This window comes from Hylaeus anthracinus, unplaced genomic scaffold (genome assembly GCF_026225885.1).
Source record: "Hylaeus anthracinus isolate JK02 unplaced genomic scaffold, UHH_iyHylAnth1.0_haploid 12002, whole genome shotgun sequence".
Lineage (NCBI taxonomy): Eukaryota > Metazoa > Arthropoda > Insecta > Hymenoptera > Colletidae > Hylaeus > Hylaeus anthracinus.
Genome location: NW_026534349.1, coordinates 2,239,393 through 2,265,015, shown reverse-complemented (window position 1 = coordinate 2,265,015; position 25,623 = coordinate 2,239,393). Strand labels below are relative to the sequence as shown.

Here is a 25,623-nt window from a genome sequence, read left to right as displayed (position 1 = left end):
ACACTTCATAATTCACATTACGATTTATACATTTATTTGCGTTTCGTTATTAATTTCTTTTAATTAGGATCGATATGAAATCTCGTTTCATTTTAAGTATATTACTGTTACTTGTATGAAATGATTTTTCACCGACTGTCGAGCACTATTCGGAAATAATAAACTGTAACTAGTATACCGTAATATAATCTACGAGTTCAACTCGTCGCGCTAAGCTTTCGACTGCAAACAGAGTCGCGCAGGATCCCAAGTGCCGAATGAAGCCATCGAACTTAAACAAACGAGAGCCAGAGATAACAAAAACAGGTATCGGTGCACGGTCGCGTGTTTACGAGCGTGGCAACCGCGAATAATTGCACGGAACAATCGAAGCGTTGCTCGGAAAATAATAATGACTCCGGCTGGGAAGTCAGAAGAGTCAACTTCCCCCAGCCGAGGACGACGGAGCACGCGGTGGTTTCGCAACTGCAAACTTTGCGCGCCACGGAGGCTCCTTTGGTATCGAAGAATCCAAAACTGCCTTGGAGAACTTTCCCCGGCCCGAAAACTCCCGTAACAAGCCGTTACTGGCCTCTAACGCCATTTTAACACATTAATGCCCGGTCGCTAGTAAACTTATGTTTGCACTCGCATATATCTATTCCAATTTATGAAACCCAGACCGATGTAGAATATCGTCCCTGCTAATTCCTAATTTCATATTAATTCGAGAATAAGAGGGTACTTCCTCAAGATTAGGGTGTCATCTGGTCCAGAAGGATCCTAAAAAGGGGATGGCGACGATGTCAACGCGCTCGATTCCGATTCATCGACCGTGTCCGAGGAGCGCGAGCGTGGAATGCGGGCGATCGAGGCGGGAGGCGAGATGAGAAAGTCAAACGGAGAGAAAATACGTTTGGGGGGTGAGACGGGGTGAAAAGAAAATTGCTAGTCGGAACATCATCGTGAAAAGTGAAGCCAACGGAGAAAGCCAAGGCGATCGAGTCGTCGCCTCCGCTGCGCAACGTTGGATGCATTCGAATGCACCTGCATCGGCAGCCGCCAATTCGTCCGATAAGAGAATAGAGAGAAAATCGTAATTCGAGCGCGAATTGCAATCGAGCATCCGTTTGGGGAGCTCGTATTTCCCGATCCCCGTCGAACGCGATGGCGTCACTTTATATTTACTCATCCGCGCCACCGTTGCCGGAGGGAAAGCGAAGAATCCGACCGGAATATCGGCGAACAACAAAAGTGCAACCGCTCCAGGTACTTCCCTTCCCGCCACGTGCAAGTCTAATAATAAATTTTCTTTTATTTGATTGAATTCTATTTCTTTCGACTTCTTCTACTCGAATTTTTATTTGCTTTCCCGTGGACCTTTGTTGGAATTGACTGTAGGGTTTTGATTCTTAAACTCGTAGCAGGGGGAAGTAGAAAAACCTTAACCGTTCTGGAATAATGGCTGACGAGAAACACAAATACAGGAATGCTCACCTCGATCTTCGGATGGAAGCCTCGTTGCGACACTGTAGGATAAATTATGATTGACGAACTAGGAGACCATCTGAAAAATGAATAAAATAATGTTAGCATGGAAACGATTAAAGTTTTCACTTTGATCTCAGCCTCGTGAAAATGTAGGGACGGCTGACCGTGGAAAGCGAAAATTACGAGGATACGGGGCTTTTGTTTCCTAACGACGAAAATCGACGCGATGCTCGATGCGTGGGCGCGTACACGTTGGCTTTGAATTACGAACGCCGCGGTTAACTTGGCATATATTGGGGAACTGATGAAACCTGGCGAACCCACACTCCGCTGGTCGGGCCACTGATTTAATCGAACGCGATCGGGACTGCGAAAACAATTTTTGGTAATTAAATCGAGCGTCCCGTTCGTCGTGCTACCCGAAATTAATAAACTTGGAGCCCTGTCGCCCCATTCTGGAATTTTCCCTCCAGGTTCGAACAGCAGGAGGAAAAAAAAACTGGCATGCTTCCTGCGATAGAGGAAAACAGAAATACACATGTACACTGCCGCTCAGAATTCTAAATTCCCATAATTTCCCATAATTTCTCTACGAAACTTAACATCCCACACAAAACTTTAATACTATTAAATGTTACTAAATACTATTACAACTATTCATTGAACGTGTGTTCATCCATATTGCTTTAAAACTCACGAGTGTTTTACCAAAAAATTCGGAAGCTCTAATTTCTGCGTCTAACGTCACCGAAAGGTACCAACAAATTTAAGAAGGAATGTGGACAAAATCGAACGTGTTGCTTCGCGACATGGAGTTCCCTTGGAAGGGATGATTCGTTTACCAGGAAAGTTCTGCGACAATATTGCCAAGTTTTTAATAATTGTGGAAGCCGTCTTCGAATTTCCAGTCGTCCCCGATAGAAATTACGTTTATTGTTCGTTAGTGGAATAGCGCAAGTTGAATCGGAACTTTTAATTGGTACTGAAATTGACTCGCGAACGCAACGGTGTAAAAACTTCGCGCTAAAACGGAAGCGAAGGAAATTTACTTAAGAAATTCACTTAAAAACTTTAAGAATTGCAGCTTTAGCCAAACCGGAAACACAATGATTTCGGTCCCTGTCACGGAAACTTCAATCTCGAATTCGAAACGGAGCGAAAGTGAAATTAAGATAATTAAGGCCGAAGCTTGAAAATAATTATTTAAAAGCAAGTAAGGTATATAATTATTATTAGTAACGCTACTAAGGGTACCTAGCTTTAGAACTCAGGAGTGCCACTTTATCCCTGTCCTCCGAGTTAATCCTCTGAGGTGCTTGTAACTCTCAGCTTACCACAGTAAGCTAATATAATAAGCACACTTATCTCATGGAACCTTACATCTTACACTCTCTATAATTCCAACACAAGGAATCGAAACGTAACGGTACTAAAAATTGTTCGTGCAAGCCTGTTTTCATGAATATTTATTTATTTGCATGCGAGCCACTCTTCGGTGAAAATAAAATTACGTTTGGACGTCAGACGTTTGATCGAGCGCAGCCCCGAGAGCCACGGAAATCATCCTTGCACGAGTGAAACGATTTTTTCTGTACCCTTATTCGAAAGTGAGACGAACGTTGTTTCCCACTCGAACTTGGAGCGTTGCGAGTGCCCATCGATCATCGAGAGGCATGCATCACGGCGTGCAAACGATTACAACGCATCCAGGAAATAGGCGAAACGGTGAACGCGCGACGGTGCATAAAATCCAGCTATCATTGAGGTTATTCGATGGGCGCAAGGGAATAGGTCCAACTATCGCCAGACCTGGCACCCTGTCGCTGTTCTATCGATAGTTAACCTCGAGTCGTTTGGACGTACCATATCCGAAACCCATTGCCGGGGTCTGGTTTTCGCTCGTAAAACAGCGATACGAATCGCGGAGAAAATACCGTCGAATTGCAGCCAACTGCTCCCTGATGGAACTAATCAAAACAAGTCGAGGTGGGAGTCGTCTATTAGGAATTTTCATCGATTCAAAATAATGGGGAGAAAGGTTGCATTGACTGAATCATTTTCGATATGTTTTAATTGGAATACTTGAGAAAAACTAATAGGAAATATCTTTGTACGAATTTATATTATAGTTTTGTTTCTTGTATGTAATAGAATCTGAGAACGTGAGAATATTATTAGTGAATTGCTGATAACACGACCCCGTTCGGACTATTTTTATTAGTTATACATTGCATATTGGAATTGAAAGTAGTCCGAATGAAGTCGAGTTTCGATTCGTATTCCTCTTGGAAGTCTCACGAACCTAACAATATAATACTCTCGTTGAGATACCATGAAAAATATACTAATTTTAATTTTGAATAGTGGGTCGTTCCAATACTCAGACTCGGAACCCAAAGGCCGATATGAAAGAGTGCAACTAACGAGGTATAAAGTTCCTTGGAAGAAGATCGCGACCCTCCTTCGATATAACAGCGCCAGCTGATCTGGTCAGTGGTCCTATATCGAGGGATCGCTGTATTCCTTTAACCTCCCCTCTCTTTTGTCGGCATTCGTTTCACGATTTCTTCCCGTGGACGACATTTTTCGATGTCTGTCGCGAGGAAACGTAAATTTTCAGTCGAAGAAACGTATATCACGCTGTTGACCACAATAAATCACCGCCCGCGAGACGAATGGATCGAAGGGAACAAGTAACTACGCGAAATCCGAATTTCATCCTACCGCGTCTCTCATCAAAGTCTGCCACTCGTGTCCAACCATCTTGAAATATCGACGATCAAGACTCACCGTTGCGTCATCAGTTACTGTTACCGGTAACAATGGATTTCCCGCATAATTTACCGTTCTCCCGGACGCGACCAAAGCACTGGACCACAGACACTCTCTCTCGGACAACCAGAAATTGCTTTGCATCAAGCAAAGGTGTTTAATTCGAACTAAGTGAAACTTTATTTATCGAGTTTCGTTACCAGTTACAAATTTTTACCTTGCCATCTTCCCTCGGTAATAGGGACATTAAGTAGGCTGGTATTATTTACAGACGAACGAAATTTCGTCTGGAAACTTACAGGCAAATCTCGAACGGTTTTTTTCATTTTATATCACAGTTTACGTCAGTCGTAAATAAAGTTAACGTTTGTTTTACCAACGAATAAACGGCTACGCGTTTTTACCGCGAAAACGATCGTTTCAATTCCGCGGAGGGGTGTATTTTCCAGCGGCGGGGGATCGTAGAGAATGGAAATGGAACAGCGTTTTGTTCCTTTATGGAACAATATCTTGGAAAATAGGCGATTGTTGCTGGGTAACCCGGTAAAAATTAATAACTCCTGTGAAAATTCACGAATAAAATCCGTTTCCCGTCGAAACGATCCATTAACCGACATTTTTGCCCGACCGCATCGTGACGCGTGCACTTTCGTCCGCAATAAAAAGCTTTCATTACGACCGATTGCGCTTCGAATAAAAAAAAAAAAAAAAAAAAAAAGGAAAAAAAAAGGAGAAAAAAACATGGGTCGAAACAGCCACCACGTTTTCTGTTAAAAAACAAAAATCGAAACGACTTCGACGAGAGGAATTTCTCTCTTCGCTTTTTTTTTGGGGGGGGGGGGGGGGGAGCATGAATTTTTGTTGGTGCGTGGCACTGTTTCGGCATCTTTGTTGACGTCACTAATGAACGTCACTAATGAACGTCACTAATGAACTTAAAAACATAAGAATGTGATACGATAAATAAAGACTAGCTTGAACGATGCACGAATACTTATAAACAATGCTTAATGTATATTTTTGTTTAAAGTATTTCTTGAGCCTCGGTATACTCATCAGTAAAGAAACTAAATAAAGAATATTCCCCCTGTCATAATAAAAAGCTGCCAGTTTGCGCGATTTAACCAAATTATTTTCATCGATTTGATTCCGAATTGCCCCAAGAATGAACCGTCGCGAATGTTATCACTGGACAAATCGTATTTAATTTCCTGTTTGACCGAGCGAGCGTCAAATGTTTTGGGAATATTAATAATTTCAATATCGTCAGCACGTACGAGGGGTTAACGGGGGACAGAAAGTAATTCAGCTACGCGGATAGCGAATAAACAGCCTAAAACTAATTTTCAGCCGCTTTGCGACGCTGATTGGATTTCGCACTCTCGATTAGCTACTCGACGCGGCTTTCGGAGCAGGATTAAACGTTGGTCCGTGAAATTCGCGGAACGAGGTCTTCGCGGCAGTTCTAGAGATACTTCGGAGGGCGAGAATCATCCGCAAAAATCTACCCAATGAGTCGTCGAGCACGCAGGATTACCGCCCTTCGTTGATCCCTCGTGAACTAGTTAACTTGCTCCTTGAAATTAACCGGGGACTGCTAAATCAAAGGGACTTTCGACTATTCGACGAAGAAATCTTTTAGAGATTAAGTGTTATCTTTAGAGAACCAAAATTTGGAATCAAAATTTATATTCCCGAGGAAGAATGCTAACTCAGAAGTACTTAATCGAATATGTCATTATTTACGTTTCTCTATACAAAAATTTGCTACAAGGGTTCTGCTTGTAATTTCTTGACCACAAATATCTTCATAGAGATCCATAATTAACACAATAAGAAATTATTTTAAATTAATACATAAATCATGCCCATACTTTCGATGACTAACTTACACAAATCTATCATCCTCTGTATTTTCTGTATTCGCCCACTCCCATACGGAACCGATCGTTCTTCCGCGGTTGTTGAAGAGTCGCGCACCGCTTATGGGTCATCTCTTATCGATCCGCTTTCCAGCTGTTATTACCGCCATCGTGCAGTCGCTGATTAACGCGTTTCCGCGATTGACATGGGCTTCGTGTTATTTAATGGTTCCGGTCGGCGCGTCGCGCGATTATCGGTGTCCTATTTAAGTCAGAAACGCTTCGAGCTCTCATTTCCGCGCGAGGATCTTTCGTTGGGCTTTAGAGGACGTGTGGCTTCTCGCGTACCTATAGTACAACAAGTTTAATAAGATCCCTGGGGTGATGGTTGGAGCATGGACGAGGAGTGGGCTTGAGACTAGGGGATTGGACCGAGGCTTAGGTCTACAGCCTAGCCGAGGGAGCCGTTCGATACTGTTTAAAAGAAGACTTCGAGGGGATGACGAGGATGTTGCTGCAAGTCTGGGGACCTTATTCAACTTCCTGAGCTATAGCTACCTGTGTGATAGTAATTCACGTGTACTGTACAGTGTGGCTCTAGAGGATGGAGTGGTACTCTAATGGGAAGGCTATGGGAGGATTGAGGGGATCGATATTCGACCGAGTTCAAGGATATTGTGTTACTTGTTGAGCTATACCTTCCTGTATGACGGCAAGTCAGGGAAGGTACTATAGCGGGTGGCTCTAGAAACTGGGATGGACTGGAGCTCTAATGGGAAGGATACGAGGGGATGACAAAGATGGATGTTCTTGAATGCAAACATAAAATGTGAACTATCTCGTAAAATATAACCGTACCATTAGCCACGCATCGATACCTTTATGTCCATGATCCTGATAAGAATGGATTCGTGCAAAAAGATTCTAAATTCCATTTAAAGAGAAACAAGTGGAAGTGCACATTGGACCAAGAGATAATTAAAATATGGACCACTGTGACCACTATTTCATAATCACCAGATACAGTCGTTACCGTGTTTATCGATAAGCTTATCGAATACGCACCCCTATCGATCCGTCCCCGACAGACGCATATTCACTGTGAGCCAGTAACTCGTCATTTTAACGAGGCGTCCCCTGACACATGAAACTTGTAATAATTATCCGCCTGCATATTATAATATACAATTTCAGCGGAATATCCTGAAGCTATTCGCGCGAAAGAAATTCATGTTTAATAATTCGTTGAATATAGAGATCGAGAGACTATGCGAAAAGAGGGTGTTCAGATAATTTTAGTTTCTATCTGGAATCACGATCGCTCTCGTTATAGGAGCTCCATGGTAATGCATCCTAGATCTATTCGACGCACGCATGTCCACGACCCCGCACGCTGCAACGGTCTATTATGGACGTTAATTGCTAATTATCGAGTGCAGTCATCGAGGTGCGATCGAAAGTCACGCTGCCGACTACGGTCGCGAAAGGTAACCGTCTCCGTCTACGGAAATCTCGTGAAAAGGCTGCAGACACTATCTGCTAATTTTTCTTTCTATCTCAACGACGATGAATTTTACGTTCGTGTTAAAATGTTTAAATACTACCAAAGGGACCAGAAAATTAGTCAAGTACTCCCTAATTAAATAATCTCCGCCACAAAGGAAAGTTTCATTTGATAAACAAAATAACTTCTTCCCTACGTGCCTCGAAATCTCCCACCGACATCACTAATTGAAATGTCCAGAAGACAATTACGCTGTTACCAAATGTATCCAGCCATTAAACCGTCGCGTAATGGGGGCTAGGCTTTCCAAAGGACAGCGGTCTTAAACTGTCACGAGCGCATGGTAAACTTGAATGCATCCATTGGCCCGTCCGATAGAGCGGCTGATCAAGAGAATTAGCCATAATCGAAGCTTCGTGGAGTCTCGTGTTACGAATGGATCTTGTTCGAAGGTCGATACCGCGATCGTTCGACACGCTTTGTAGCTGGTCTGGATTACAATCGGCCGTGGCCGTGGTAATATCGAGCGATGACGGAAATGTAATTTGCAAGATAAATTACCGCGATGGTTGCCTGGGAAACCACTGGCCAGTCGTTACGCGGATGGTTCGACGAATCGTGAAATTTCTTGGAGAATAAACTTCGTATGCATTTCCTCGAGTTACGTTTCGGGTATCTTGTTGAAAATTACGTTTGTAGAGATCGATTGTGGACTGTTCCGATGCGTCCAGAAAAACGGGGTGAATTTGATTGACGAATTGATCATTCGCGGCTGAGTAGCAATATTGAGATCAGGTTAGAAGGAGTATTATTATTTTGACCGCGCAGTTGAATAAATAAACCTAAACAGCAATTCATCGAGTATCTCATCCTTTTACTTGAAAATTATCATTACGATAAATATACATCCCTCGATGATCCATTTATGCGGAATGCTTCATGGAAATCGGCGTGGTGCGGTTGAGCGATATTTCTTGTCAAGCGACACGGAAGCTTACGTCGACCACCTCGTTATCACGATAGCAGACAAAACAGGACGCGGAGACGTTTAAGCGAGCCAAGGGCCGAACGACACGCTGTCCGACGAGCTGGTATTCGTGTCTCAATCCAGTCCTGTGCATCTTGCACGCGCTACCATAAACTCATTACCCGAGTTAACTCGTTACGGACTTCGTGTCGTGTACTTTTGGCGTGTATAGGCGCTACGTCCTTATCTGCACCAACGTGTACCTTGTTGTTGACTCGCGGACACGTTACCTCGGTGCTTCTCAAGCTGTCGCGTGCAGGGAGAAGAGACGGAGCGCTTCAGGCCAGGGGAATTGAAAAATCCTTTGCGCGCTATTTTTATTTCAGCAGGGATAAAGGGAAAATAGGGAAAACGTAAGTAAGTATTGGTAGTAATGAAATGAAATTAAAATGCACAGTTTGGGAGTTTGAAAGAAATGTAACTCTCCGCGTGGATAAAGACTTTTAGGTCTTAGGGGTCTTTGGACGGGGTGTATCTAAAGCTTGAATACATAGGAGATAAGGACACTTTTCCAGATATTTTCTAGATATTCAAACTTTAGGGATACCTTGTACCACGACGATTTAAATAGAATTCTAAAATCATGGAGTAATAAACCTTCTCGCAAATAAATATATTTTTATAGCAGATATAGTAATACGTTAGACGCGCGGTCGTTGTAGTCCTTGTTGGAAGGATGAGGGTTGAGAAGCGCTGTTTTATACCGGTCCCGACGGAAGCTCATTATGTCTGCGCGAAGTTGAGAACACGCGAGATACCCTTTGGCGCGCACGTCGTTCGGACAATGAGCAATTTACGCTGATCTGGGGGATTACGCTTTACGCTCGTGCTCCTCGTGCGACTACCGCTTTCGTTTTCGTACGACGAGGCGAATCTCGTGCCTCGAGATATCCTCGCCGAAGATAACGGGAGATGTCGCGACTGGGACCTCTTTGAAAGCGGTTCAATTGCAGCTGGGAATTCTACATTTGCTACTTTGCTCTTAGGATCGATAAATACGCGAAACAAAAATGGTCTGGTTGTTATTTAACCTTCTACAAGCCCTTGTAACTGTCAGGTCACATTTGAACAAATAATTTTAATTCCTTCACAAGATGACGTATGCATCTCAATGATATAATGCGAGACGATGCGAAACGAGCGGTGCGAACGGGTGAAACAAACGACCGAATACGGGACGACAAGGCTACGAGAGCGTACAAGATATTTAGAAATGGGGTTGTAGACAAATGAAGATTCCACCCCTGTCTTCTATAAATTTGATACAAGCATCCCGAATCCGATAACCAACCCTACATCCTCCATCGCCACAAAAAATATTCAGCTTCCACGAATTAGGACCTAACGTTCCCCCTGAGACGCAGGACAGGTGTAACTTAGGCTGCGTATCTAAGCTTCAGCCTCTATTTCCTCGATCGTTTGCCAAGCCCGCTTATCTGGCCGACTGTTATTGCGATCATTACGCCGGCATAGAAATTCAATCTCCTTATCGGTCGTTGCATTCGATTTCGGGGAAACGACGGTTGCCGTAACCCCGTCGAAGGATGCAGCAAACGGAGATGGTCAGAGACAGGTGGCAGACGCGAACGACGAGGATTTCAGGGAAACAGAGAGAGCCAGACGAATGGGATTTAGCCGAAATTGCTTTCGGGCCCGGGTCTCCGCGAGGAGCGTGTCCCTTCAGCGTTGGTAAACGAGATTTCGCGTGGAGAGGACGTCTGCGAGCGGACACACGTCCTCTTTTCACCGGGGTTCCTCGTGTGCACGCGTCCTCGACGATGGAACCGCATTCGAATGAACGGGGTCGACGATTGTCCAGAAACTGTCGGCGGTTTAACTGGATTTCAGAGCGCCGGGAAGGGTGGTCGGGAGGAGGGTCGGGAAGGGCGTCGAAGGCGCGAATTGAAGCGCGGGGCCGGTTAATGGCTCGCAAAGTGCTCTGAATAATGCTCAGGGAAAATGCGATGGGTGTTTAGCGGGCGTGGAACGTTTCGCGAATCCGACCGTGAGAGAGCCAGGATCTCTCGCGAGCTTGCGAGATTGTTTGACGAGATCTTACCTCTGCGCGTTTCGCTCGATATTAACGCGTTTTCAGTTCGAAGGGGAGAAGACGACTCTGGTCGAGAGCTTGTGCTATTTACAAAAATCTGCTGGGGACTACGGGTGAGGGTTAGAGGTGTGAAGTAACATTTGGCGTATTCTGGAGGTGTATCCGAAATCTGTACAAATATTATGGTTTACAAATTTGAAGTCATCGAATGGGGAGGGGTGTGCTTTGAATTCTCGTGGACGCGAAATTGCTATCTGAAATTTCGTTGCGAAAGTACGCTAGCACGTGCACGCGAACGATATATCGCTGTTGATTACGCGCGCGTAATGATGTATCGCGTGAACGCACGGACGAGTGTGTGCACTTTGCGGCAGTTGCATCCGGATCTGGGAACAAACAGAGCGTCGATTAGATAGGCCACGATACGTGTCGTTGGGCGTGATGTTGAAATCTATTTCAAAGCCGCGAAAAAGTACTATGATCGCGAAATGTGGGTCAGGAACCCCAAAGAGTGCAAAAATAATATTTTCATTCGTGTCATATTTTCTTATTTACTAAGTGCAATACAACAGTGCTTTTATCTCGAATGTGGATGTTCTATTTCGAAGGTACAAACAGAATAGGGTGACCGTATAAAAAAATCGATACAGACTATTGACTCGCGCTACAACAGGAAATTGAATACAGGACAATTGTAGAAAGTGAACAACGATAATTGTTGTTATTTGTTTCCTTCGAAACTCGAACGAACAATGATAACGGGGTAGATGCGACGCCTCGATCGTTTGCCTTGCTCGAGGGAGCCAGGGATCGATATGGAATTCTGAGACGAGATATCCCGTTCGTCGACGTTAATTAAACTCTTCTGATGACGTCCGTCCAACTTAGCGAAAGCCTGGGGACGCGGGTACTTTGCGACGGGGGCACACTTAATTAAATACCCTGCTCTCGCCATTTAAGGTGCGTCGATCCTTTTAATTGGGGGAGCGCGGCTGCGATTCGCGGAACTGACTTGACCGGCACGAACCTAACCATGCAAGCGGATTTCTTGCATGCTACATCCACGAAAGGTTTCGAAGAACTTATTACTTGTCAGGTCTTATTATTTGTTATCGGTTACGAAAATGCCATCGAAAGGGTTCAACGATTACGAAAACACGTAACGATTGTGTAACGCTCGAAAAAGACTTCGTTATGGACTCCAATTATAGTCGACCATAAAACAACGCAATTAGACCAGAAACATTCGGCGGTTTTGGGGCATTCAATTAACTGGCTTTAATCACGACGTTGTTATCGCTAAAACAAATTTCAAACCGTTCCATTCGAGCTTGTTTCATGGATCGTAGCTCGATAAACGATACTTCCTTTATTTTGATTTTTGAATTGTATTTCCTTGGACAAATCACGCGTACGAAACGCAACTCGTTTCATTCGGGACAAGAGATTCTCGCTTTACATGCGTACGCTCGATATCGTAAATCGTAATTACGTTGCGCAACATGTTCCAACGAATTGACCGACATACCGACTTATCATCCTTTATTTGGCGCACGAGCGTGCGCCGAGTGCATCGCTCTCGCGTTTTCCAGCCTTGTTTTGCAGCGACGCGGAAAATATTCGCTGGATAATTTATTCGGAAAAGTTGCTCTCAAGGCTGCACCATATTGGTCTCCCGTCCGGAATCGCTCGCGGACAAACTGATACATTATAAGTGAATTCGATGCGAATAGCATTGAATTTTTACAACGGAAGATTAGTTTTTCGAATTCCTAATAGTTTCAGAATAAATATAATTGTAATATTTATGCTGTTTTTATTTTCGAGCATGTTATACCTTACCTAATTATGGAATAGTGTATTGCATTTTATATTGATGTTCGAGATACCTCGTGATCCGAAAAATTCGATAAATAAACTCTTGCTTCAAGATAATTTGATAATATTCGTATCTACACTAATCCAATTACAATTAATAATGTATTACAATAAAAAAATGTATCAAGTGTTCATCGCGACTAATAAATACATGAATTTCTCAACGAACAATTAACCATGGGTATTCATCGAGCGTCGTGGCACGATTAAGAGACGACTAGCAGCATGATCGATCGAGAAGGAAGTCGCAGTCCGTATTCTAATTACCCTAACCCAAGTCATGCACGAAGACATCGGCTCTGTGCATAGGGCATTGCCATGCTGTGGGCGAAACGATGCATCCTCGCGTGCATCGTATCGCTTCTTGCCTGTGCTTTGTTGCTTCTGCTTGGGAATTCGGGTCACCCGTTATACTCTCCATCGAAAGACGCGCGATCGTACACAGCGTTTCCCAACCGCGACTATTCTCACGGAATACTATGCTAATTGTAATTGGGGATACCTTCCCCCCAGATATGGGCAAAGTTTTTTCTTCAAGGGGAGCGCAATTTTCCGTTATTAAAGCAACCAGGCGGCGAGGAGTCGCCTTCTTGGGCACATTGTCTCTAGTATTCGAGGAATGTGATCTTCTTCGGAGTAGAGTATAATAAATACTTCGAGGAACGATATAATTAACCATCTTTAAAATTGTAATTTATAAAGAGACACTAATTTTCCATTCGAGAAGAAAATCAGATATAATTGTAGCCGGCAGTATGTAGTTTTAATTTCGGGCAAATTACTCGTGCTTTATCCGCGATTCCAGGCTGTTTATCTTTTACCTTTTAATCGAAATTCCCATCCAGATAAGAAACCTGCTCCACTTTAGTGGTCCCCCGTCCTGTCTTTCGTCCCTGACAGTGATGAACGAACTCGACATTGCGAGCATTTCTCTGGACAGTTTTTCCTATTCTCGGACGGCCTTTGTCACCGATCCCCTTCTCTGGTCGATCAATCGCGGCGCAGTCCGGCCGTTCAGGTGCACGGATAATTGTGAGTGTTAATTGGAGCTCGTTCACCTCCGTTCACTTCGGTGACTGGCGACGTTCGAAAATCAAATCTGCCTCTCTCGCCGCTCCAAGACGCGTGACGATCGTTTCAATTGGAAGCGCTCTGTGCATTCAACGTGTCTTTATCGAGTCAAACGAAATTGAATTCCTTTTAACCGACCAGGTGAGAGGTTACTTCACGGTCGACCGTGAAATATCCGACTAGTGATAGTTTAAGTTGCGATTATATTTCTTAATCACTTGCAAAATAACGCTGTTAACCCTGAAGTCGTATTATTTTCAACATGGAATTTTCTCAGAAAGAATCTTATTATTTTCGAGGAACTTCGAGCGTTGCTTTAAACCTTAAGTGTAGAGCGGATGCATCTACGTTTCTTGAGAATTTCACTTAATTTCGAGATCAGACTGCCTAATGGACAAGGAGCAATTATGCGAGAGATTTCGACTATTCGTCGGTAGCGCGTAGGAAAGTTTCAGGTATCTCTGAAAAATTTCTACGAGCGTCGAAGGAAAAATGAGAATCGCTGGGACATCCCAACTATTACAGTTACATTACACTTTTCTCTTTTTCTCGAATACTCGCTAGACAGCGCGGATGCCATCGTGCAAGGGACCGAAGTTTCTGCGACCTCGCGCAACTCGCTTCGAGTATCCTTTATTTATTCAAAGACGAATGCTCGCGATCGAGTGGATACAAGGCAATCTCTTCCGAAGGAAGCTTCGCTATTTAGACGTATCAATTATCTGGGTCATCGTTGATATTGGAAATCGTTGAAATCTTTGAAATGCTAAATAAATTACTTTGAATTTTAAATCCCTGGCTTTACTCTAACCAACTACGATAAAAATTATTTTATGGCGAAACCAAGTATAACGAATCATTAATCGTGGAAAGTGTAGCAGAAGAGATTGAACTAGATTTGCTGATAATTTCGTAGAGTAAACCTTGATGCGGATAATGGCTACGGTAATTGTAGCTTACGTATCAGTGAACACATAAAATATTTTCGACGAGTCCATTTTATCCCTTTCCCTTGACAAACGCGAAATAAAAATTGAGAGACGAACGAGTGTCGCGAAAGCGTGTTAGCGAAACCCAGCTCGACAGTTAAACGCCAATCAACATTCTGTCTATAATTACAAAATAAAATCCACGTGACTGACAGTTTACCAATGGCCCACTTCCACTTCTCTCGGTAATCATGCTAGGGATACGTGTGCTCGTTCGAACAGAGATTTAAACGAGTATCCTCGGTTGGATTTCGGTAGGTACTGCACACGTGCGTGCAAGTATTATTTTTACGAGCATATGGGATAGTTATGTCCTCTCTCTCCACCCATCTGCACGTTTTTAATCCCGTTCCACTCATGGTCTCGTATCGCGTTCTCGGATCATTGCGAAATTCGCGTGATGCAAATTTCCTGTCGGCTCGTGCAACAAGGATATTCTACTGTATGCTAATATTTACCTGGTATTTTGTCAATCGGCTCCCATTAGGCAAAAAGTGGGCATTTAAGTGAAGATCAACGGTGATTCTCACAGCGATATGGATCGTAATTGCAGGAGGAGGACATGGAAGGAGAATTCTAATTTTCTCGCGACGGTGAATTTATTTCTGCTTTAATTCGAATTACATTTTTTATTAACGAAATCAAGGAAACGGCACAGGTGGATTGGAGGAATGACATTATTAATCGAGATTAGTCGATCTAAATATTTCTATCCCGAGGCAATAATTCCACTTTTATTTTTATCTACCTTCCATTATTCGACGTTTTCTCCTCCACAAAAATGCTGTCCGCTTTCTGACGGAGACCATCAATGGAATCGAGCCAATCCTACAGGTAGATCGCAGGTAAATGCATCGATTCTCATTAGTATAACCAATCGAATTTTAGGGGCTCGATATTCCCCGCTTATAAATTCGCAGGAGTGAAACAGGAGCTCTTTAACGATATCTCCGTGGACTCGACGCGATTAATAATCATTAAACTCTCGCTATTAGCCGATGGTTTAGAATACGCGATCGCCGGACACGAGTGATTTGGTTTCGTTAGCCTATCAATTACGCGTTATTCGCCAACGTTTGTTATACGATCGACAGAAATCCATTCGCGAACGTGATCGTGTTCCTTATCTAGAATAACGTGGAATTCGAACAACGAATAAAAGCGCAAAAAAAAAAAAAAAAAGAAATATCAACATCCTTTTTACTCTCAAATTACGTTCCTTAAGCTCGTCCTAGAAGCAAAAGCTGCACGATTAGCTTCCACTCTAAAACAGACTTTTCCCTCGCACGTCCGCGAACACTTTCGGCTTTCTGTGGGCTCCGTCACTGTTGGAAAAGGTTTAAGAAGCAATTAGCTGCGATAACGTGTAATTAACGCCAGCGCACGTGCGCATACGAATACCGACATTAATTAAAATGTATACCGCGCCGACGCTAATGGAACGATAAAGGGGCGCACCCTTAACGATCATCTCTGCTAATACGGCGGTTAGGAGAGTCAAACGAACGGAAGACCTGCTACTAACAGTTATTTTCCACCAGGAAAATATTCAATCGTTGATCATGCAACTTTCAATTCGTCCTTGATCACAAATTTCAAGAGATGGTGACAATTATAGAATCATAAACGACCGAATACAAAAGCACAGAATTAATACCTACACCAGATACGTGAAATTATAAAGGATATAAAATTCATAGGACGTCGTTACGAAGATAAGATATAATTTAAATTAACCAATCTTCGTATGAATCTGCATAAAAATCCACAGTTTAGTACCAAGTAACGATACTCGAGCGCAAAACGGACAATTCACCAATAATTATCGAGCCCTCGTCGATCGACGATATCAACGATCGAATCCCTTTCGCTTCCCCGGGCATAAAAGCGTTAGCGCGCTTATCATCCCGCGAAAAGTATCATAATAGAGGACTGGCGACATCAAACGGCCCCCATTTCACCCGCGAATCCTCGTCTTTTACCCCCGCGATGATTCGACTTTGACGAATCACCCTCCGCGAGCTCGTGACGCTTCAATGTGACCTACTACCTTTGGAACTCGTACGTGTAACCCCTTGGCGATACACCACGAGAGGGAAGTGGAAGCCTAACCTCAAAAGGGGTGCTTCAGGGCTGCTTTTCTGTAGCCGTTCCTACAATTCGTTTCGAAAGCACCTGCGTTCACGGCACCCTTTCTCCCGTTTCCCGCCCTACCGTCGTCCAACTTCCTCCCTAGTCTCTATTTTTCATCCCCCTGCCGCCTCCCTTGCCTCTCCTCCTCCCGTTTCGCCCCAGGTCACCCTTGCTCTACGGTTCGAACAATTTTTTAGCCCGAGTCCCATTGTTCGAGTGCCCCGGGAAACTTTTCTATTCCGTCGTCTTCTTGTTTTCGCGGTTTTCGCCGCGTTCTCCTGCTGCTTCTATTTTTCTTGCGATGTTCTCTTGTTTATTCGCCGCGGAACGCAAAGTTGAAATATGCCTCGACTTTCACGCTGAAACGCTTTGGGTTTCTGGAACTATTTTATCGTTGGTTGCTAGACACCCAGGAGCGACTTCGGAGATGGAACGATCCATTGGCAACGGCTATTCTTATTTTATTCGTCGAAGAGAAATTGTTTCTTGACAGTAGCGTGCCTGTTGCTCGCGTGCCAGTGTCGAGTTGTCGGATTAAAGACGCTTTTATCTCGGGGAATCGCCGCTTTATCGCGATGCAGGTGGAACAATATGAACCGTACAGTGTAAAACGATTCACCAAGTCGATTTTACGTTGGAAAATGGTTTCCGACGACTCGAAGGAGGCGGTAACGTCGATAATCGGGAGGCGAAATCGTGAACGTAGCTCAGGGAGCAGTGAATTTCCGGATTATTATTCGATCCGGGTGGGTGATGGCCTCCTGGTGATACACCCGGTGCACTCAGGGCAACATTTCGCTTGCGATCGCAGTTCGATTCCTATTCGCGTTACGCGTAACGACGCCAATCGAGCGCGCCGAAACGAGAACGTCGTCTGGGAATGAGTCAGCGTTCCGAGTCTACGAGGCGAGCAATTAACCGATAACTCCTTTTTGTCGATGCACCCGCCAGAGATGAGCTCGATTTTAACCGCAATAAACGCCAGTGAAGAGAAAAATTATTCGTTATTTTTAGTTGTCGCGAAACACTTCATTCTATAATCCTAAACAATTAACGTCTATAATTATACGCGGAATAGGAATAAAATGCTATCACGTCAGATTAAATTAACGAAGGCATTTTATTAAATGAAAAATATGAATGCGCTTCAGGTGCATCGAAAGCAGTGTGATGCAGAACTGCGTTCACCAGATGACGAGATCATCAGTGTTATATCAAATTTATTATGGAAACGAATAAGGAAAAAGATGTTTATTCGTTCCGTAATCCTTTGCAACGACCGATAAGAGATACGGATAAATGGGTATCTCGTTAAATAAAAATAACGAAGGTATTTTGTTATACGAAAAAGACGGATGATAAACTCGTTTCATAGTGGTAGTAAAAAGAAGGATCTGCTTCGATACTAATAATAATAGGAATAATATGAAAATCCCCGACAATAGGTAACGCGACGGAATACAAATTATTTTTGTTAATTAGAATAATTACCCGACATGTATTGTTAGCCACGAAAATGAAGGCACAATAGAACAATGCGATAACGAAACGCGCAACGTGTTGCAAATACCCTGTGCCTGGCCTACAGTCAGGATTGCGCAGGTTTCATTTCGAATGGCAAATCAAATTTCATGCAATCTGTGGTCTGTCGCGTGTCACGTGGCCTGACCCGTACGTACGAATTGATGCACAATAATTTTACAAGCTATTATTTATTACATTTTTTTATTCCGGGTTTTGAAGCCATCTTTATCATCAACGATTGTTATATAAAAAGAATTTATAGGCACTCTACGATGTGGCACCCAAGATAAACACGATCAAAAATATTTACAAGACTCTCGTTCCAACGTAATTCCTCGGTAAAAATAAACGCACCTACGTAGAACCTCAAAATTTAAACGAACTACTTCCTCCTCCCATGTTTCGCCGCCATTTCGGATATCTCCAGTCCCCCAGAACTGAATTTCCCCTACACGTGTCTCGTTGTCAACAATACCCATTAAAGTTACACGGAATATTTAATTGAATCCCACCCCCAATCCAACCCCCGAATCGTTGCCAAACAAAGTTCCGACGTTCTAAGCGCTATCGCTGTAAACGCGAGGCGTCGTAACACGGCGCCAGCAGATAAACGTAAAACTCCGTCGCAGAGCTCGCCATTAAAATTATCCCCGTAACCAACAACCCACCGTGAAAAAGATGGCCGCGTGGCATACCCTGCGCGCAGAATACCTCGCAACGAAAATCTCCGAGGGAATTCTTACAAAGACAATAGACAATAAAGCCTGTCTCGTCCCTTCTATTTTTATTCTGGAAAACTGGACGAGCACCGCGACTCCTTCTTTTTCATTTCCACCAGAGTGCGCGTACACACCACCCGCGCGTGCACACGCCGTCAAAACAATATCATACTGCTACGCTTCTGCCACGAAACTACGCGTATGCACGGATCCTTCTATTGTTTACGAAAAGTGGAATCTTTTGGTCAACTGGACGCGCCCTCTGCTGCGCGTTTAGTTACGTATTGTTCCAAGTTGTCCGCGCTTGTATAATTTTTGAAAAACGAAGATTCGGTAGATTTCTACCTCGAGCAATGTATCGTCATTCGTTCGTCGAGATAAATATCTAAGAAGTAGCTGTAGCTCGCAGTGTTTCTGGTCGTAAAGATTCTCCAAGACCGAGACTGAGACTAACAGGTAAAAATATTTTCTATTCCGAACGTTCATCTACTTTTAGACCACGAACACGCGCGCGTGGAATGTAATGCTCATCGGTAACTAGCGAAAGGAGCCACCCACGCAGGTGCGTTCGGAGTTTCGCAGAGATAACGTTCGGCGAAGAGTTCCGCGGCTCCCGCCGCAACCGGGCAACCATAATTCAGATTACACGGCGGTAACGCGTAGCTCTTCGTCGTTGGCGAGCCACGGGAGACCACTGCAGCCGTGTTTTAATGCACTGGTAATTTAATTTACCGCCGTTGCGCGGCCGCTGAATTCCGTTGATTTTGAAATAAGGGGGTTCCCAGCGACGGGAAAATCGATGTAAAGGTACCCCGAGTCGCGAAATAATTGAAACGCATCGGAGGGAGAAGTCGAAGGGAATCCATCTCCCTCCCCCCTCGTCGCTGGGAAATTAAACATCCAGAGATGGAGTGGGCTCGCCTGATTCGCTACGGACGTTTTCATTCAAATCGACTCGCTAGAAACGGTCTGCTCTGCTCTCGACGTATCTTGATCGGTGAAAAGTTTCGAAAAGGTTGTGCTCACCTAGCCGGAAGTGATTCTCTTCTTCGTGCGGCGGCTGTACGCCGCGGTTCGAGGACCCAGCGAATTCACCCCTGCTTGGGAAAATTAAGATCTATCCGAACTTTGGTAAATAGTCGAGGGGTGTTCAAATATGCCGCACTTACGGGAATTCCCTCTGTTTTTCCGGCGTTTCGCTATCGTGCTCGAGATATCGATGTTGGCGGTGGAAACCGGTAGATGTTGATCGTAAGTTTGTGGGACGAAGTTTGGAGTTTATAGAATGGGTATTGTGGAAATGGACAGCGAGCGTTGGTAGGTAGGTTCGTTAGATTTGGACCGTTCTTAGTGATTACTTTATCGTCGATGAGGCAAAGAATGGAGAAAACTTTGTTGCTATGCGAGGATTTCTAATAGCACCACGAACACAGGCCCTTACTATTCCAAGCAAACGTTAATTTATGCAAATATAATAAGAAATCAGGAAGTAACTTCTTCCTTGACAAATAATCTGTCTGCATCCACGATACGGAAACTGAACGCTCGAAGATCAATTCTTCGCACCCACTGGTAATGTTCGACCCTCTCTGTTAACACCCACAGAAATCTCGCTTAAAACATCCTGCCAATCGATGAGGAACAATCTCGATTCGTGATAAATTCGAGCAACCTCTAATCAACGTAGGAACACGCCATAGGTTACGGTGGGAAGGTACCGTCCCGACGCTAACGAGTTTATCGGGAAACATGTAAGGCGGGGTGGCTAATTAATTAGAGGGAACAATTTTCTGTGGATATAAGGAGAGGTGGCCCCAGGACCGCGGTATGTATGCACAGTTCAACATCACCGGGGCCTTCTAGGTGAGGACTACGTACACACGTGCCTGCCACAGGTCGATAAATTATTCAGGAGCAAGACGAACCGCCGACAGGCGTCGTGAGCTAATTAACCTCGTTATCACGTGTGCACGATGGACCAGGGATCGACCGATCGGACGTGTCCTGCAAACCCTCGACCTTCCGGTTCGAGGATCCACTGTGATCTTGAAACCTTGCCGTGTTGTCAATCAGGAGATTTTCAGACACTTTTGCGATCATTTTTCGAAATTTCGTAGTCGATTGCTCGTGGAAGGGAGAGGGTTAAATCTAATTTCAAGTCCAAACGTAGGTTCCGAGGATTTGTTTGAGTGCTTCGGTCAACGTAATCTTCGAGATTAGCTCTACTTTTATCGACCTAAAACCCGAGAAGATGGCCGAACGAAGTGGATCCTCCAACTCTCGTCCGCTATCGAACAATAACGTTAACCGGAGGTCTTCGAGTTAGGATGCGCGCAGCCTGGTTCGTTAATTAAATTCGTTACCGAATCTACACGCGTCCTCGCCGACGTGACCGCTCACCCAGGTTCGACGACCCCACGACCGACGCGATACTTGAACCTGTAAGGCGAACCGTAAACTCCATGGAGCAACAATTGAATACGTGGTCAACCACGTCCGCGAATGGATTTCGAATAATGTATTCTACGCTAGTGAACAATTAAAAATGTATATCGATACAGTTAAAGGTAGAGTTCATCGATCGAACGAACTCTTCTAATTATTTATACCGGTGAGTATCGAGAATGATACAACGGACGAGAACGTGCCTAGTTAATCGAACGAATTTGTTATTGTCGGACTAAAGGCCTCTGCAGTTAGCATCCGCCTAACGAAAGACACCTCAGCTTACGAGTTCGGTCGGAATAATGAACAGTCATCGAATTCGATGCCTCTCGGGTTGCTGAATCACCGGCGCTCGCGTTAATGATCTCCGGTGTTCGCGACCGCCGACTGACCATTATTTCTGTGATTGAAATCCGATCGTAGACTACTTTGACGGTAGATCGAATTATTCAACAGATGGATGAAAAAAGGAAAAATAATTTCCTACTGAAAATTCAAACACACGTTCCGCTTCGTATAATCTTCTCGCGACAATATCTACTGTTCCCCTCGAAACGGAATTTCGTATCGACATCGTCGCGCGTCGATCCAAGCGGAATTGACGTCGTTATCGCGGGTAGGTTTCCAAGTAAAAATGTTCAACGTCGAAGCTACAGAAACGAAAATTGGAACGAAACGATCCACGAGCAAAAAAAAAAAAAACGAAGCCAAGAGTTCCAGCGCGGAGAGAACGTTAGCGAACGCAACAGTCAATACTGCGAGTTTTTACGTTTAAATAGAAGTTAGCTGGAGTATCCGAGGAACGGGATTTTCCAACTGGCATGCCAGTTCTTTGAAGAGTGTTCGACGCTGCGGTCTTGGCTCTTTACTTCGAGCGAAATAACCCAAACAGCGTCGCGGTGGTCAGTTTCCACGAATGCTTTCGCCGACGTGCACGTGCGCTACCGTTTCAGACGGAAACGTGTCCTTCTCGTCTTTGCCTTTTCGAGGATTCCAACGTGTGACGCGGCGACTCGCAAACCCGTCTGACCGCGACGAAACCAAACGAGAATTCCGCGCAGAGAACTCATCGGATGATCAGCTTCCGAAAATCGCGAGATTAATTGCAGTAGAACGTTCGCATCGAAAACGACAGAAACGAAACTGAGAAAATGAAAAATTTGTAAAGGAAAAACGTGGAATGTGGACATTTTTCTGCGTTAACGAAGGTCGAAAAGTCTTTTTCCATTTTGCAGCGAGACGTGGGTCGAGGACTCGAGATCAGCTGATTGAAGCGTACCTAATTATCCTTAAAATAACGCGAAATGCAAAATTTAATTAATTTGTGTACATCTCTGAAAGAGATGGATAGCGCTCTTGAATGAGAAATACGGTATCGGTTTTAGACGCGACTAGAGATCGAATTGTAAAGGATTCGCAGGGAACTGGAACGTTATTTCCTCAACGGCGAGTCGATTCTGTAAACTCGCGGTTTTGTCACGCGTATCGGGAATCTCTGCTGGGAATCGTCTCGCGCTTCTGGCTTTTGAAAAACGAAGACTTTCGGGCAGATAAAGCAGAATTTACGCGGCGTCGTGTCAGATCGCGTGCGAAACGAAACATCCAGGTTGCGCTAAACCAAACGTGAAGTATTCTTGCTTCGCGCGGACAGAAAAGGAACGATAGGATCCGTGACCCAAAAACAAATGACGTCGATGATTCGAATGCGATCGACTCGATCCGGGTGACATTCTCGATGGATTCCATTCGTGAAAACGTAACGCGTTCACCATGATTAAAGATAAAAATGGTGAAACGTTTAACGCTTGGTAACCAGATAAACTAAGTACGATACCGAGAAATAAAATCTGTATATGTATTAAATTCGTCCATACATGCGTATTTATTGGCCACGATCAGTTTGATTTACAATAAAATGAGGTTCGTTAATGATCGACGTTCCGGCTCCCGATAGTGTTTAATAATGTTTCCAGTTTGTATATTCTTTTTTTTTGTTCGTAGATTGTTATTCGAACTTGCCGTTGTTTGTGCCATTTGCATATTTCAGTTTGAATATGTTTTCTAAAGAGGATCCGAAAATTGCGGTCGAAACGTCGATAAATAATTAATGAAGCTAATTTCAAATTAAACTGCTCCGCATAATCCTGGCAAATACTCGTTGAATAATACGTTATAATTCAACGTACGAGAAAGCAGACTATCAGAGTTTCTGCTTGGCTACTAGTCAAGGAGCAGATCCCAGATCAAGGATCGCGTTGGCACAATATTGGCGAAACGTTGAATTACTGGGCAAAGACCATGACTCGCCGAGTAATTAGAGGTTAATTGTGACTGAATAGCAATTAGCACCGAATATACCTGAAATCCGTTTAATTGGTCGCGTGACCCACAACCACCATCGAGTCTTCCTATTCTCTGCAACGGTCTTGAAACAATTATGTTAACAAGCTATCCCGTCCTTCATCGAACAATCAGTTGCTAAGAAATTAATCCCCAAGAAGTCTATCATTAGCAAATAAATCAAGCGTCGACCCTGATCTATTATATCAAGAAAAGAACGTTCTAAAGAAAATTAACAAGATCCATTGTCCTGGCCCAACCTCCGAGTGCCATCGTCATCCATCTCTCCATTCATTATGCGTTGATTCCACATCGACCAAAGAAAATTTACCGCGTCCCTCGACGTTCCACGCATTCTATCGATAACCAACCATGCCAGGGAAATTCCTATCGCGTAGTCAAAGGACCACGACAGAGTCTCTGTGTACACAGCTTAAGACCCTTCGTGCCGTGCGCTCTAGGGCTACCAGAGACCCGCCATCGCGAGGGATACCGCGTCAAGAGTCGCCGCACTAGATTTGCATCTCTTGCAGCTTGGCTGACTCGCAGGCTAATGACCAGACATATTTCCAACCGTTGAGACGGTACATAAAACAACACAAATTAGCGCCACGTAGTATGATAACGGTCTGCTATTACCGTACGGTGTAACCAACGGGTGGAAAAAAGAATTCTTTGTCGATTTATCGCCTAACGAACGCATTTTATCTTATTACTGTGCGAAGTAGCATAAGTAATATCATCGGTATTTTTTTAATAAAGTGGAATTAATAAACTCGAAGCTTGCGATTAACGATAAGAAATAATTGCTGTTGACTTCGCTGAATAAATGCACCCCTTTCACTGCAACGTTCCAAGTCCACGATATATCTTTTTGCACTAGAATGAATTTATCCTACTTCTACGTTTATCTAAAGTCGATGTACAGCTTGATTTGCGTCCCTTGCGATAACTATTGCGATATTAACGAAAGACTGCGCGAAAAGTGATCAGATTTCCTCTCGGAAGGAATTATTTCATCAACGAACACTCGAGTAAATTCTTTTTCCCTCAAAGGAACGGAACTCGACTCGATCTCAGCTAGGAAATCAGCAAAGTGGCTAATTGGAATCCCAGCGTCGATGATATTATAGGATATCCTCGCTAACGGAGCGAACTTTGCGAGATAAGCTACGTATCGTTTCTTTCCGTCATGGCTGCCTGGCCTTTCAAAGCTTTCCTGTCGCTTTACGACTGCAACCCCTCTATTCCTTCTTTTCGCCTTTCATTTCCCGTTTCTTGCTAGCGGGCCAGCTTAATTCAATTACCGGAATAAAGAATTTTATGGACGTCTCGACCTATGCTTTAGACCCTCGTCGGGAAGACATTTTCAGATCGCGTGACGAATTATTGACGAAAAGAGAAACGGCTTTCTACTCACGTTTGCGCGGAGGTACATTTTTAAGTAACAGAACTCGTAAATACATTCATTTTTCCAATCGGATCGCTGGTACTCGCAGACCGAAATTCCCTCTATTTCGTTACATAGTTCAATTTCGATAAGTAACGAATGAAACGGAACCCACGGAGAGCGTTCGTGGCAAGAAAAGTTTTTTGTGTTTCAGCCGAGGTTAATGGCGCCCCCGTGCACCTTATGCTTGACCCACATTCGCCGCAGCACAGAACGTCTCGTTAAAATACGAGGGTGAAAACGTTGGAGGCTCGACGGCGTAAATTCCTCGCTCAAGGTCGGTCACCCTTATGTTTAGTTCGATCATGATGATTACAGGGGACCCTTTCCTTCTTTTTAAAAGAATAACGTTCGAAAATAGCTGCTCGCTGATTTTCCTTCGCCACTGG

General features: G+C 44.0%; 1 protein-coding gene across 7 annotated transcripts in view; it reads right to left on the bottom strand.

The window, feature by feature from the left end:
• The window catches only part of LOC128891563 (protein-tyrosine sulfotransferase), a 155,651-nt gene that overhangs the window by 103,743 nt on the left and 26,285 nt on the right, over positions 1-25,623 (bottom strand). For 5 of the 7 annotated variants that reach the window (XM_054151139.1, XM_054151140.1, XM_054151145.1 and 2 more), the window contains exon 2: positions 1,477-1,546. The exons of the other annotated variants lie outside the window; for them this stretch is intronic. The gene's annotated coding sequence lies outside the window, so the exon portion shown is untranslated. The remainder of the gene's footprint in view (positions 1-1,476; positions 1,547-25,623) is intronic. 7 annotated transcript variants of the gene reach the window in all.